The 16,024-nt window shown below is 38.2% G+C and overlaps 1 protein-coding gene across 8 annotated transcripts in view; it reads right to left on the bottom strand.

Moving 5' to 3' along the window:
• Positions 1-16,024, bottom strand: part of ZNF644 (zinc finger protein 644) — a 61,829-nt gene that overhangs the window by 25,856 nt on the left and 19,949 nt on the right. The window lies entirely within an intron of this gene.

The following is a 16,024-nucleotide window of genomic DNA, read 5'->3' on the forward strand; positions in this document are numbered from 1 at the left end:
TGGCCAGAACAATACACACACACACACACACAGAGAGAGAGAGTAAGTGCTACGCATGAGACAAACAAAACTGCAAAGCAAATTGCAGGCCCACTTCCATTTGACTACAGCATGCTGTTTCAACATTAGGATTAATTTTGAAATAATTTTTTGTGCATGGGAAAACTCAAGCCAGGATACAAAGTAACACTAACAGAACAGGAAGGTGCACCGGCATATATACATGGGATCTTGGCTGGGGAGGAAAAGGGCGAGTCATAATATAAGCATGTCCCAGTTAATAAACCTTTTATTCCAGAAGCTCAGCCAGGTTCTCTCCAGCTGTGAATGATTTCTTTTGATCTCTTGGCTTGGTGAGGGGTGTACTGGGCTAAGCCACACACTGTACTACTCAGACCAGCTTACTGGTGCATGCTTCCATGCACAAGCTCTAGAAAGGTGCAACTATCTGCACAACCAGCAACTGCATACGCATATTGTCACAGGTAAGTCCTTACTTGAATGTTTCCCAAGCGAGAGAGGGAGGCAAGCCATGTGAAACTAAATTTTATTACTGTCGGCCCGCGATATCCACCAGTGATCTGTTCCGGACCACCACCCCACCTGGATACCAAAATCCATGGATGCTCAAACTCGCTTTGCCTCCAATGGCTGCATATGCACGTGACCACACCGCCATTAGGGACAGCCCCCATTGTGTCATGGAGGTGCATGCACATTGCTGCACTGCCACTGGTGGAACAGAACATAATGGTGGCATGGCCACGTTCATGCACCACCACGGAACAATGTGACAATGTGGGCTGCCCTAATGGTGGCATGGCCACATGCATGCACCGCCACTGATGACAACACAGGTTTGCCATCTGCGGATGTTTGAATCCACGGATAGCAAGTGCACCTGCATGGAACACTATGATACTACAATCACACAGACGATTCTATGATTTTAAAGCTAGGAATAAGAGTGCAGACCATCTAAACCTATGTTTACTCAGAAATAAGTTCAATTCTATTCAGTAGGATTTAAATGTAATCTGATTGCAATTTAAGTATCAGAAGTGTTTGCAAATATGTAATAAACGTCATTTCCAAAAGGATAGTATGTTTCCCCCCCTCAGTAAGGCTTTTGGCCTTGATTTATTAATTAAACAATTCAAGCAATTTCAGACCAGAAAATACTTTTTACTATATTTCCACGCAATAAAATTGAACATGTTTGTAGGCAGAAATACACTCACTAAGCATAGAAATAAAAGGTATTTTCAAAATAAGAATACACTGTTGTGGGTGGAGATGAATACCTTCACATTCCCATGGGCAGATCATTTTACAATTAGTATCACAGCTGTTATATGCCCCTAAACTGGTGTTGGATTTATTAAGATCTGCCCTCAAATAAGGGATCCTTCTGGATTCCAGAAAGTGTTGGTCACTAGTTTTAAGACTCTACTTGATTTGGGTTCCCAGATTACCTATGGGTTCACCTTCTTCTATATAATCCACCCTGTACCCTCAGGTCCCCCGGGGACATACTTCAGTCCACTAGAACTAAGCTGACAACTCTTACCCGTTCCCAGACTGTAGAATGATCTACCAAACTCAGAAGAATCTTTCTGAATTTAAAACAACATATAATCTACCGAGATATTTTTTTAAATGATTTAAAGGATGCATTGTTTTTAACATGTATTAATTATATATACTCTTTTAACTGGTACAGTATTATGTATCTAATCCATTGTACATTTCCCATCTCAATCTAAAGGGAGAGATGGCTATTAATAATTACTACTACTACTACTATTAGCCACCTCTCCCTTTAGACTGAGATGGGAAATGAACAATGGATTAGATACATCATCATCATCATCATCATCATCATCATCATCTTGTAAGCCTGAGGGCAGGGAACAATAATAATTGTCAGCCACTCTGAGAGCCTTTAGGGCTGAAGAGTGGGGTATAAGTACTGTAAATACTACTACTACTACGAAGCCATTTAAACTGGGCTGTTACACTGCAACTATGCTGTAATAAAATATGGAATCTGTCTCTGCAAACACTAAAGATGTACCAGTAACAAATGTAAACAAATGTAACAAATCTAAATTTGTTACTTGTTTACAATTAAATCCTATCCTACTCAAAAGTAAGTTCCACTTTTTTTAGTGAAGCTTACTCTCAAGTACAATATTACTCCATTATGAGCAGTACACTCTGGCTAAGTGTCATCTTGTCCTTTCTCCCTTACAAAAAAACAACAACAAAAAACCACAAACCCAAATTCCATTAAAATACCCTCTTTTGCATACAGATTTCATTTTCTTTTAAAAAAATCTTAATGAGTTCTGCAGCTATATCTGCCTGTAGCCTTATAATGTAAGCTTTAAGAAATGAAGCAAAAAGGTCAAATCTGTCTCCAAGATGACAGATCATCACTTAAATGCCTCAGGCTAATCTTATTGTCTCGGAAATCTCAAACATCAGTATTTTTGCAAACTATCAGCACTTGCTATAACACCCTTACTACACTACATCTTGAGGTTACTACAGAAGAAATGAGGTGATAATTGCATATTAACATAATTATTCTGCAATCCCCTCTGAGCAAACTTCCTAGGTCACTCACAATTCAGCTTAGACTCAACCTTCCTGTCATATCTATGCTGCCCAATTTCTGTTCATTAAGGTTTTTTTTATGTACTTATTTTTTTTCTTTTATGTACATTATTAATTCTGTTTACTACATGTAGGTTAATATTCACTGACTATCTCCCTCATAATGGCAACCTTTTCTAAGCAGTACGGCTACACAAATTATAACAGTGTCCTCATTCAAATGCTAGCTCATTTAACCACATAACCAAATTAAATGTTATTCTAGTGTCTACTAGCCCACTTGCATTAAAGGTTTGTCAAAATCAATTAGAAGCACCATGGGTTGGATCCAAAAAACCATGAGCAGAAGGAAAACAGCTGCAAGTGCTGTTCTGCAAATGCTTCTTTAAGTGCTGGCAAAAGCACTGGCTAGAGCTGTACAATGTTAGACAGGTTTATAGCAGTTCTCATGCTTCCTTTTGCACAACATAAAAATTTCCTAAACAAACAAATCATCAATTATGTAGTTTCACTTTTCGCACACAGCACTATACAGTAGAAGTAAAATAGCTATACCATTAACAGAAGGCACATTATGCATGTGGACGGGGAAGTTTTGGACCTAGACATAAATTTTAAAATGCTTAATACAATTAAGAGACTATAAAGTCGTAGCTATGGCCCACTAAGGCACAATATAAGGGAGCTAACTGTAGCTGGAGCCATGTCTATGTGCAGCCTATGCTAGGCAGAGTAACTGCAAGAGGCAAAGCACAATAATATCCAAAATCCACAAAGCACTGATAATTTTATTGAACCAACCAAAATGCACAAAATACATGATGCAAGCTTCCAAAGCTCTATTGGCTTTTTCATCAGGCAAAGGTATTAAAAATTATACAGGAGAAATAAAATTAAAAATGACAATGGTGGTCACAGACTTAAAAAGATCATTGATATTTACTTTGAAAGCTTGCATCATGTATTTTGTGCATTTTGGACAGTTAAATGAAGGTATCACTGTTTTACGTATTTTGGATGTTACTGAACTTTGCTATATTGCCATCACGGCTATACCTGAATATATTTCCTATAAGAGGCAAGTGACTTCAAGATTTTACAGGTAAAGCAGAGAATATGGATTAACTCATACAATATCAAAAACATTTCTGAATGAAAATGAGTGTTTGATGACTCCTAAGACCTGCCTCACATCTCCCATATGTTTGCTCCCATATTTCCAGCATACCATGTTTTTTTAAAGATATACTGTATGGTAAAATGCAAAAGGATATTGGTAAGGGATTGGTGCATCCAATTCTGTGCCTGAACACACAGTCATAATCACTCCTTGCACATACTTGCTTATGGTTTTAAAATTACAATTTAAAATTACAAAATTAGTTACAGAATTTATCTGACTACTATTAACTGCAAAGCCTTCTCTTCTTCCCAGAGTAGGGCAAAGGCTCTCCTCAAATTAAGCATGCTTACGATTCCTATAAACCTGGGGTTGGCAACAAAGTACAAAGACAATGTATGTCTGTTCTCACCCTAAAAATATAAAACCCAACCATTATTTGGATCTATCTTGCCAAAGAAATAGCACTGCTGTGTAAAACTGAAGAAAAACAAGTGATTCAAGGACAGTTGTTGTGTGCCTTCAAGTAGTTTGTGACTTAAGGCTATCCTAAAGTGAACTTATAACAGGGTTATCTTGTCAAGATTTGTTCAGAGACGGTTTGCCTTTGCCTTCCTCTAATATCACAAAACTATCTACTGTGAAAAACTAATTGAACAGTGAGAGATGAAGTGGGTTACTAAAGAAATTTGGAGACATACTAACAATAACACTGAAGAGTTGTTTTTTTTAATCAAAAGGACCCAAAAAAGGTTACAGCTCTAAATTATACTATGATGGGGAGGAGGTCGTATAGTAAATGGCTTTGTTGCTTTTGGTTATATAGTGAATGGCTGTAAGAAATTTTCAGAAAGTTCAGACTGTTCATAAAATTCACATCAAGGGTTGATAATGGACCAGTCATTCAGATTAAAAGGTGCATAATTTATTTATTTCATTTCTATCACACCTTTCTCCCTGCAAAGAACGCATAAATAATAATTAGAAATCATTAGCAGAGTGGATAACAGTTTGGTATCTCAGGAATTTATTTATTTTTTACAAAATGATCATGACCATATGAGAGTATGCACCATGCTAGTGATGACCTGTGTTTTAGTGTGGACCTGCAAATCAACATGGCTTTGGACAAAGAGGTACAGGAGTAGTTAACGCAAAGAGACAGACTTTTAATCACTAAAGCAGTGTTTCTCAAATAGTGGGGCGGGCCCCCCAGGGGGGGCGTGAGGCTCCATAAAGGGGGGCGCGAAGCTCTGTTATGCAGAGGTGTACTTATAACAATTTTATAGACAAATGATACTATTTACAGTCGCGCGGGGGCGTGAAATGTTTTCTTCTTCCTAGGGGGGGCATGACAGAAAATAATTGAGAAGCACTGCACTAAAGTAAGTGATTAATATTCAAGAAAGGTTTTGAACATTAAGTACTATTCATTTCCACAAGTACTCTGGCATGGAAAATATACAGTACACTTAAGCATTTGTTGAATTAATTCCCACCTCTGAGCACACATAAAGTATTCCCCTTTTCTCCAAAGCTGAGACTATACACTTGTAACTGCCAGACCTGTTACACAAAAAAACTTCATTTGATTCTGCAGCCTAAAGGCTAAAACAAAGTTAAGCACTTTTTAATAACAGGTTCAAGTACTTTAAAACCGAACAAAACCAGAGACTTTAAAGTTTAACTATAAAAAGATAAGTTCTTGTCTTTGAACTTAAATAGGATGCATTATGTATGTTCCATTAACAAAACCAACCTATTTGTAAAAGGCAAAAGTGCCACAAGCTAAATTAACACTACACTTTTCCATTTAGAGTAATAAAACATCAAGAACCAGAAAATGCGTTTTCCAAACTAAGAACTTTTAACATGCACTTTTGTCACATGGAAAGAGGAAAGGGAAATGCAGGGGGAAAGGAATGTAGCAGCACCCTTAAGACTAACCAATTGTTATTTCTGCATGAGCTTTCATGGATATAAACCTACTTCTACAGATGTAGTACAGAGTGAAGAAGTATGTGAAGATGTGGTTATATATCCATGAAAGCTCATGCAAAAATAAAAAACGGTTTGTCTTAAAAGGGCAGCTACATTCTTTTTTTTTCTCACTCCACCTCCCTTCCTCCTCTTTATGCTGCAAGAGATTAGCACAGCTACATCTTCGTCACATTACCATCTTTAAAATGAGTATCTTTTCAGTGGCAAATAAGGAGCAATTTCCTCTACTGAAATTCAACACTAATCCAACCTGCGAATAAGGTTTTGCTTATTACGTACTCAAATATTTCATGCATAGTTGCTGTGATCTGTTCAGTGTAGATTTCAATAATTTGAGGCCATATCCTTACCTGTTGCTTTAACATCCACTCTTTATGTTATGTTCTTTATGTTAATTTGGAAAACATTCAAAGCAGGCGTATTGTATATACTCAACTATAAGTTGACCTCATGTATAAATCGAGGGCAGGGACCAAAATTATGGATTTTGCCATGACACTTTCTGCTTCAGTGTTTCAGACTTCACTCCCAAGACAGCAGCAGCACAGGTGGGAAAGGGACGCTGTTTAACAGAAATCAATTACCCAGGACTCTTTCTGCTTGGCTCAAGAGAGAAAGAAAGTGCTCTTCCCACCACATGGGGAAATCTGAAAGAGCTGCTATCACATTATCATACTGACCTGTAAACAAACTGACCTGGGATTTTGGGGTCAATTTTTGGGTATAAATTTTTTGACTTATAGACAAGTGTATATGGTATTTTCACTTTCAAGGTGTGATAAGAACAAAGAAGACCTACTTATGTACTATTCATGCAGTATACTGTTAAAAATTGGGAGGTGTAAAGTATTCATGATCTGCTAAATAAACAAAAACTAAGAGCATGGAAGAAGTTTCTATTTGATGTCATGATTATTTTTTTTAAAAATGGACATGTTCTGAAAACAATCAATTTTTTTGTACAAATGATTCAAACCCAGACAGTCTAGGTGCATCTAATTCAGTAAGACTCCTAAAAGTACAACACTAGGCATAAAGAGTTCTCAATTTATAAATACTTAGAGCTGATTTACACATTTACACTACTTGTAACTTACCACTTAACAACTGTCAAATGAACATACAAACTATTTTCACAGAGAAATACTGTGTCTTACGTAATAATTCTATCTTGTAGTTTTATCTTAGAGCAAGAGATAATGGCTCAGGGATATGCAAATACAGTATTTGCCTTCTGTACACATGAGCCAAAAAGCCCATGACCACCCACCCCAGCTTCACATCATCCTGTATGGACAATGCAGGCCATTAGTCCCAGGCTGCTTGTCCAGATGCCGATCTGGCAATTCTGGACTGATCCCAGCCCAAAGGGGCCTTAGCCTGGGACATATAGATCTGCTTTTGCCTAGAGCTTCCTTGAAACTCCTCAGCAACAGCCGGCAAACCACACAGCCCCACACCTGTCTCCCCATCATATGTTTTCAGAAGCCCCCCCATCACAGCCTGTATCATCAGATGGGGGTGCATGGCCACATGGATTTAGCCATGTGCCCATTTTCTGCCCTTATGAGCTGCAATGAGGGTCTTCTCAGAGGCGGAGGCAGGCAAGGGGTATGTGGTGGCAGTGGGTCCAGAGCACAGCAGCATGTGGGTGTTTGCTAGAAAGGCCCAGGGACTGACCTGGGTCAGAACCAGGGGCAGGATAGCACTGGCCTGGCCCATGCTATCTTTCCCGTCTCCTTAGGCCCTGGATCATTTCAACAAAATTTCCCATCTTCCATGATCACTGGCCACGGTAGCTGGAGCTTATGGAGGCAAAGAATAATTTGTTCTTCTCTCCTCACATTTATATAGGTAAATGCTATCACAACTGACTCTGCAGATCATATATTAATGTCAGTTCCTTTGGAAAGAGGAAACATTTAATTATGCGAACACTGTGTGAACATAATTTAAAGTGCTTCTATGAATGATTCAGTTTTCATGGTTTAAATCAGTTTAAATCATCAGTGAGGGTGATTTCTATGCAATCATTTTTAGCATATGTATAATGCCATTTAATATATCTTAATACATATTTAGATATGTAAGTTACATTAGAATTTATGTATATACTAAACAATTTTTCTGGATTATTTTCAAGTTACTTTTAAAAAATGGGACCCCTTGAATTTATATTCAAACTCCTTCTCCTCCAAATATGCTAACCCAGTCACTGAATAAAATGAATATATATATAATTGCACCTTTGACTTTGGCTCTCTATTTTAAACTGTTTTAAGAAAATTTTAGACTCTGATTAAAATTTTAAAAATCATTAAAAATTAAATCACCGATTTTTTTTAAAATCAAATTTATACATGACATTTAGAGGAGGGGTTTAGAACTACAGGTATTTCAACTGATCAAGAAGAGATGGAATGTCAAGTCAGGCAAGCCAAAGACTACCAACTAAATCTACAGCTAGTGTATATGTCCTTGCTTCTGCCCCAGGACAGTATATGTGAAAAGCATAAAACTACACATTCAAATTCACTTAATTCTCTAACTAACAAATATTTTGACTTTGTCTAATCCATATGCAGGTCCCTTTCATGCAAATAATTACTCACTTTCCACATTATAATATTTATAGACTTTATCTTGAAGCAAAGTACTGCCACCAAGTGGTAGCCACATCCTATCTCCTAGAAGATAATTCAATCTACCCCACAAAGTGGAACTTGTTCTCTGCAAAGACCAACAATATTTTATGATCAGCCATGAAAGGATAATCAAGAACTTTAAAGGAAAAGCCAATATTTAAAGTAAGTAAACAAAATTCAGAAAGTTATTCTAATAACAAAAAGTGTTGTTGTTGATTATGACAACAATGACAATAACAATCTTTATTTCTAGATCACCTTCTTCCCAAAAATGGGAGTCATAGCAGATTGCAAATTAACTACAGTAGAGTTTAACAGAAAAAGTCAACATTAAAGTATAATTAAATGGTTAACAATATTTAAAACCATTTAAAACAAACTTTAAAATGGTTAAAAGCTATTAAAATTGTACTGTACAGTATTATTACTAATTTTATTTATACTCCATTTTAATTGGATGAAACCTAGCAAGTTCAAAAGCAAGATTTTAAGCTGTAGCTTCTTTAGTTTACAACAAATTTACTTTAAAAAGATTTTTAACCCTTCTTTCAGACTATTCTATCTCTACAAGGTAATTTACAAGATTAAAAAATAAGGAAATACAATTAGTTTAAACACACAGAGCAGCACAATGCAAAACAGAATAAATAATGTATAGCCAGACCAAAAGAGGCATGCAATCGGTATAGTGGACCCTTCCCATCTGCACATGTTCGGTTTTGGGACTCCCTTACAGGATGGCAGAAATGTAGACAGTCACACACCCCATATTATGTCATGGTGGCAACATGCACACAAACATGTTAGTGTAGACACATACATGCACCACCTTTGAATAATATGGGGTGTGGTAATCTGCAGACAGTGAAATCCGTAGATCACTGACCTTCCAATATGAAGGATGCACTCTATCTTACTATGTAAAAACCTGGTGTTATCTGCCTTCACGCTGTTGTTTTTCAACTAATGGCAGCCCTAAGGTGAACCTATCAAAAGGTTTTCTTGGAAATATTTGTTCAGAGCCTTTGCCTCCCTCTGAGGCTGAGAGAGTGTGACTTACCCAAGATCACCCAGTCAGTTTCCATTTCTGAACATTCACCAATCATAGTCCAATGCTCAAACCACTACACCATGCTGGCTCTCTATAAATACCTGTACTATTATAAATTTGGAGAAAGGCTGAGATAAATTTGAAGGGCTTTATTCTCCAACAGTAGCCTACCCAGGCTCTGAAATATTTCAAGGAGAACATTCTTCCAGTTCCAAAACCATCACAAAGATGTCTGGTAGGAATATAGGAGAGTGCCTTTTGAGGAGGGTGTGTCCTTTTAGACTCTGGAACTCTCTTCCTTGCAAGATTACACTGAATCCCTCCTTGTTCTTCCACTGGAAAGTCAATGTTATATTTTACTTTCTTATTCTTTGAGAAACAGTCTCTTGTACTGTATCAAACCATATTTAGAAGTGTGCTCAAGTTCAAACATGACTGACCATGTGGCACGTTGTAGGTTTGGGTGGAACGAACAACTGCTATTTGAGAAACAAAAACCCCAAGTTTTAAAATATGAGGGTCTAGGAGCATTAATCTTTTAATCTCAGTATCTTAAATCAGCTATGAAGCCTTCAGCCAAGGCTCAGAGAACTGTCTAGTATTACCTCAGTCAAATCACCACTCCTGCACTGAAAATAACTGGGTAACTGGATAAATGTATAGTTTTAGTGCCTGGTCAATTAGATATATTAACCCAATTACAGAATTGCTGTTAGGTTTCTGGTATAACTGACACATCACAATGGTACTGCCACTAATACAGTATCAACTGTCTTTCTGATCTATTCTCTTTAGCTAAATGTCTAAGATGATCTGAGGCTTTTAAAAACAATATACAGTCACCCCTCTGTTTCCGCAGACTTGAAGTCCATGTCCCTCACTTGTTTGCAGGTGGCAAACGGAGGGGACAAAATGGGGTGTGCACCACCATTCAAGCCAATGGGGCTTGAATATGGTGAATTTCTGTTTTCAGTTTGGGGTTGGATATTCTTTCCCCAGGGTGCAAGGAGGGTAACGAGAACATGCTGTCATGGGGCAAACACATACATTTGTCCACCAGGGTGTGGAACAGAGAAAAGGGCAACATACAGTTAGAGAGAGTTATCACTCAAGGATCAACAACTGGTGAAGGAGTTGTCATAATTTTTTTGGTGCCTACATCTCTGTTCCCAGCAAGAGCATGTCATTTTCTATACTCAATGGACTAGCTTCATTCAATGGAAAAACTGTGCCACTCCTGAAAGTGTCATCGCTTGAGAGATGAATCTCAATTTTCCATAACTGCCTCTTGAAACCTTCCACAGAACACACAGCACAATCACCCACAGTTGAGAGATGTAGGGGTAAGAGAAGACTGCCTGTTGCTGCTGGGCACATTTTGCATAGCAACTACTTTGGGGGCAAAGCACCAGTGGGATCAAGGCCTGAGTAGGTCTGTTTTCAGGCTTTCCAAGGACATCCGTATGAGTCCTTCTCTTGATATTTTTAATTAAAAATAATTTTAGGATACAATAACGTTTTTAAAAATAGTACAAAATGTTAACACTTCATTCATTAGTCTTTTTCCAAGTTATTTTGATAACAGTTTGCTGTTTATGCGTATTTTAATCTTGCTCACACTTCTGAAGTTTAGCAAACCAAACTAATTTTAATAAATAACAAAAATCTGGAAGACTGGCTGCTCCTGGAAACAAGATATTGCACTAGATCAGTCCTGGGGAACATTTGTCCCTACTGGTGTTGTGATTTACAACTCCCATCACAACCACTCAACATGGCCAATGGTAAGGAATTGTGGGAGTGGGGAACTAGCCAACCAAAACGAATGGAGTGTAAGTGCTTGCCACCCTTGGACTACTAGATAGACTACTGGTCTATGAGCAGCATGTTTGATCCTGCAACACTATTATGTTTTACTATTTTCCAATAAAAGCTACACCAGTTTTCAAAGAGGCTCCATGCTATTTACAAAAGTGAATCCAGCAGGCGCTGAGGAATTTTTGTTCACACGCTTAGCCAGTGGCCTGTGGGGTTCCTCAAGGATTCTGTTCTGTTCCTCATGCTAATGAATACATTGAACTGTTCTGAGAGGCTGTCCAGTGTTTTGAAGTTCAGTGCCACCAATATGCAGAGGAAATCCAACTCTATTACTTCTTTCCACCACAAGCCAAGGAAGCTGTTTTGTTCCTAAACAGGCGCCTGTCATCAGCAATGGACTAGATATGAGCAAACAAATTGAAATTTAATCCAGACAAGACAGAGGTTTTCTGGATCAGTTGAAAGGCAGATTAGGGTTTAGGCATTCAACCTGTGCTGGATGGGGTTACACTCCCCTCAAGACGCAGGATAGAAGCTTGGATGTACTACTGGACTCAACTCTGAGACTGGAAACCCAGGTTTCAGCAGTGGTTAGGTGTGGCTTTGCATACTTCAAGCTTAAGTGCCAGATGTGCCCATTCCTTGAGACATCAGATCTGGCTCCAGTGACACGTCTTAGTTGCATCCTGTTTGGATTACTGTACTGCGTTCTACATGGGGCTGCCTTTGAAGAGTGTTCAGAAACTTCAACTGGTTCAAACAGCCATAGTCAGATTGATTGCTGGGGCTGGCTACAGGGAACACTCAACTTCCCTGTTACAACAGCTCCACTGGCTGCCAGTCCATTTCCACACACAATTCAGTGCTGGTCATGACCTTTAAATCCCTACACGGCTCAGGTCCAGGTTATCTGAGGGGCTATTTGGTTATCTGAGCAGCTGTTGCTGAATGAGTGGTAGAGTGGAGTTTCCCCAACAAAAAATCAGTGTCAGGTTGGCTGTCTGAGGAGTAACTATAAAAGGAGAGGACAAGTGGAAAAAAAGGATAAGCGTATCAGTTGACAGTTTTAAGAGACAGTTCAGTGTGGCACATACTTGCCTTGTTCTGTAGGAATGTTAATTATGATTTGAGCCAGATTTTCACAGGATTCATAGTCCTGATGAAGGGACATTATAAGGACGTGTGTTAAGAGAATTAGAAAACAGGTTAAAGTTGAAACAAACTCAATGAGGACACTGAAAAAGGAAATAGTTTGTAACAAGTGAAGGGCGGTACATTGTGTAGCCATACGATTTGTGAACCAACTGTAAAAAGAGACAAACTTAATATCTGACTGTAAATAATGTTTACAGAAGAGTGGTTTGAATTAATCAAAAACATGATAAGCACAGTACCAAGATATTAAAACACATACAGTGGTGCCTCGGGTTACGAAATTAATTCGTTCCGTGGCACCGTTCGTAACCCGAAAAGCCTTCGTAAGCCGAATTGCCATAGGCGCTAATGGGGAAAAGCCGCGATTCCTTGCGAAAAAGCCGAAAAAAGCACCAAAAGTTTTTTCGTAACCCGAAAAAACATTCGTAACCCGGAACAATGTTTTCCTATGGGATTTTTTCATATCCCGAAAATTTCGTAACCTGGGTATTTCGTATCCCGAGGTACCACTGTATAAGGATCCTGGGACCCAATCCCTAAGATGCTATACAAACTAGCTCCTTTTTGCACCCTCCTAAGGCCAGATCGGGGCAGTGGTGTGAGGTTGCCACAGCCCAATCTGGCCAGGAAAAGGGCAGCATCCCACCACCCCATAGGGGCAGCCTCTAGAGCCCCAAAGTCACTTATTAAGAGACTATATTAGGAAAAGAATTTGGGCAAGTAGTAGGACCACGGGTTACAGCAATGTTTCTGGATTAAAGAAAAAAAACATCGTAAGGAAAGCCCTGTGGTCATCATAACAGCTGTATTCTCCCTTACGAATCGGGCCACTCTCTGAGATCTGCTAGGGTGGTCCTCTCTGGTTGGAAAATGCCTTCTGAGATGCTGCCCTCAGGCTCTGGAACTCCCTTCCCAGAGAGGTTAGACTAGCACCCTCCCTACTTTCTTTTCACAGGCAAGGAAAGACCTTTCTATTCCAACAGGCATTTCATGAGAGATTATAAAATGTGGTGCATATTGCTAATAAGTGTAATTGGGTGTGTGTTTTAATAATGTTTTAACCTGATTTATTTGGGGGTTGTTATTTAATTGTGTTTTAACTTTTGTATGGATTTTTAAGAATTTTAAAAAAATCATTGTAAGTCTCTGTGCCCCAATCTTGGAAAAGATGGGATGGAAATAAATATAAATAGTAGCAGTAGTAATAGAAATAGTAGAAGAAAAAGAAGAAATTTATTAGAAGCAGGAATGTTCTACCATATTAACCTTCACCACCATTCAAGAAAGCATTCTAGCTACCAGTTCATAAACACCCAGTTTATACAAATGGCTGAAATTATTAGTCCCCCCTATATGGAGAAACAGAGGAATACACAACTTATTAGTCTTTTTACTTGTGCATACTCAAGACTCCCTTTACTAGTACTTAGGTAACAGGTAAAAACTTTAATTCTCCCCTTTGCTTTTAGTGGTCAAACTATATCACTTCCTTATATCACCTCCTTATATTTCTTCCTTCTTTTGTCTATTTTTTGGGAGGGTGGGAATACTTTGATTTTATTATTCTATCCATTGGTTTTAAATGGAGATTATGATTAAAAACGCAAAAATATTTTAAATGGTTTTTCAAACAGAGATTTGCCTCTTTCTGCCTTCAGTTATCCCACGTGGTATGGACAGATGCAAGATTAATCAGGCTTCACTGAATCTATTCCTTATTCATGCATTTCTATACGGTTCTTCCATAACACAAAATTTCCTTAAACATTTCACGTAGCCACAACTCCAACTCTAAATCCTATCTGACCCAACTTGTGTCACTACATTGCTTTCTCTTCTCTCTTACCATCCTCTTTTCTCTCAATTCTTCCTTATTTCCTTGTGTCCACAATTTCTTACTAAGAGAACTACTGCTGCCAACCCTTTTCTTTTTTATCATCATAAAGAAGCAGAATAACCCAAAATACTTTTGCTAGATAGCAACAACAGTTTAATTGTTATCTACACATCATATTCCAATTGGAGACATCTCTTAGAACAGTACATTCATTTTCAGCATGCTAGCTGGCTAGATGACATACATATATGTAACAGAACATTTTCGAGCACCTTAGCAGTACATTAAAAAAACACCAGTAGAAAGAAATCCTTTACCATTCACAAGTTTGTTCCAGGCAAGTCATTAACCAGATCCATAGCTAAGGTTATAATGATACACTGGTATTCTGGCAAAATGTTTTAAACTTACATGCAAAACTAGTGTAAAGTAAAGTTATATTTGAAAAAAAAAAAAGGAATTACATAGGTAACTGTGAAGCAAGATAAGTGAAGCTAGTTATATTCAAAACTATTTACAGGGAATATAGTCAAGAACTTTTATCTTAATAAAATAGTATTATGTATTTTGACTTTTCAATTCTGTAGGTTAATATCTCTATTATGAATTACAGTCGACCCTCCACATTCGTGGTTTTGACTTTTGCAGATTTGATTATTTGTGGATTTGATTGATATGTTCTCTCTAGGAATGTCTAGATCCCCCAGGGTGATTCTATGGCCATCCTTTCCCAGAGGTTGTGCTGGAGGTCCTAGAGATTCCTAGCAAGAACACTTCTATAGGTGTTTCTAGCAGTGTTGTCAATCACCCTCAAAGGAAATCCCCCTGAAAATTCCCGAAACGCCCCCCCAAATACCCCAGGGCATCTGGGTCGGGGGGGGGGGGGGGGGAGACTTCTGGGGCCGCCATTTTTTTGGCGGGAAAGGCATTTTTGGCCGTTTGGGGGGGGGGGGGGAGTGAAATAACTCCCATAAACAGAAAGGCTTTTAATTACTCAATGAGAAGGTTTAATTCCCCGGAAATTCCTCATAATTTTTTTTATACCCGGAAATTACTCAGAAAGGCTTTTTATTACCTGGAAACCGGGGAATTCCCTGGAAATTGGCAACACTGGTTTCTAGGTCCTCCAGCACAATTCTATAACCACCAGCAGACGTTGACCATCGAACTGTGCTGAAGGATGTAGAGATTCCTAGAGAGGTGTTCTCACTGGTAAAAAAAATAGTGGGTTTTTTAAATTTAGTTTTTCCACTTTCATAGAAGTCCTGTGTCCCTAATCCCAGCAAATGTGGAGGGCCCACTGTATTTATGTAGAACAGAAATGCAGACATTAGAATATTATTTAATACATCTATATATACCCTTCCATAAAATACAGATTTCAAAGTGGGGTACAGCATAAGATACATCACTTGCGCAGACATGTAAATAATGTGGTAATAGAGCTCTTCTCAACCTGATGTCCTCCAAATGTATTTTGCTACAAATTCTATCAGCCTTAGCCAGCTTGACCAATCATCAACTGCATTCTGAAAACAACTGGAAAGTATCGTGTTAGAGAAGGCTAAGTACAACAATATAACATTAGTAACAAGAACAATGGTTAAAAATATAAAACATACTAAGATATTATTGGTTAAAATGCATGGGCAACTAAGAAAATACCTTAACCTGGTATGAAAAAGACAGAACGTGGTGCAAAATGAACATTTCAAAGCCAGATACCACTCTGCGGGAAACTGTTCTTCTTTATAATTACACTTCTGACAAAGAAA

Source organism: Sceloporus undulatus, chromosome 4 (assembly GCF_019175285.1).
Source record: "Sceloporus undulatus isolate JIND9_A2432 ecotype Alabama chromosome 4, SceUnd_v1.1, whole genome shotgun sequence".
NCBI lineage: Eukaryota > Metazoa > Chordata > Lepidosauria > Squamata > Phrynosomatidae > Sceloporus > Sceloporus undulatus.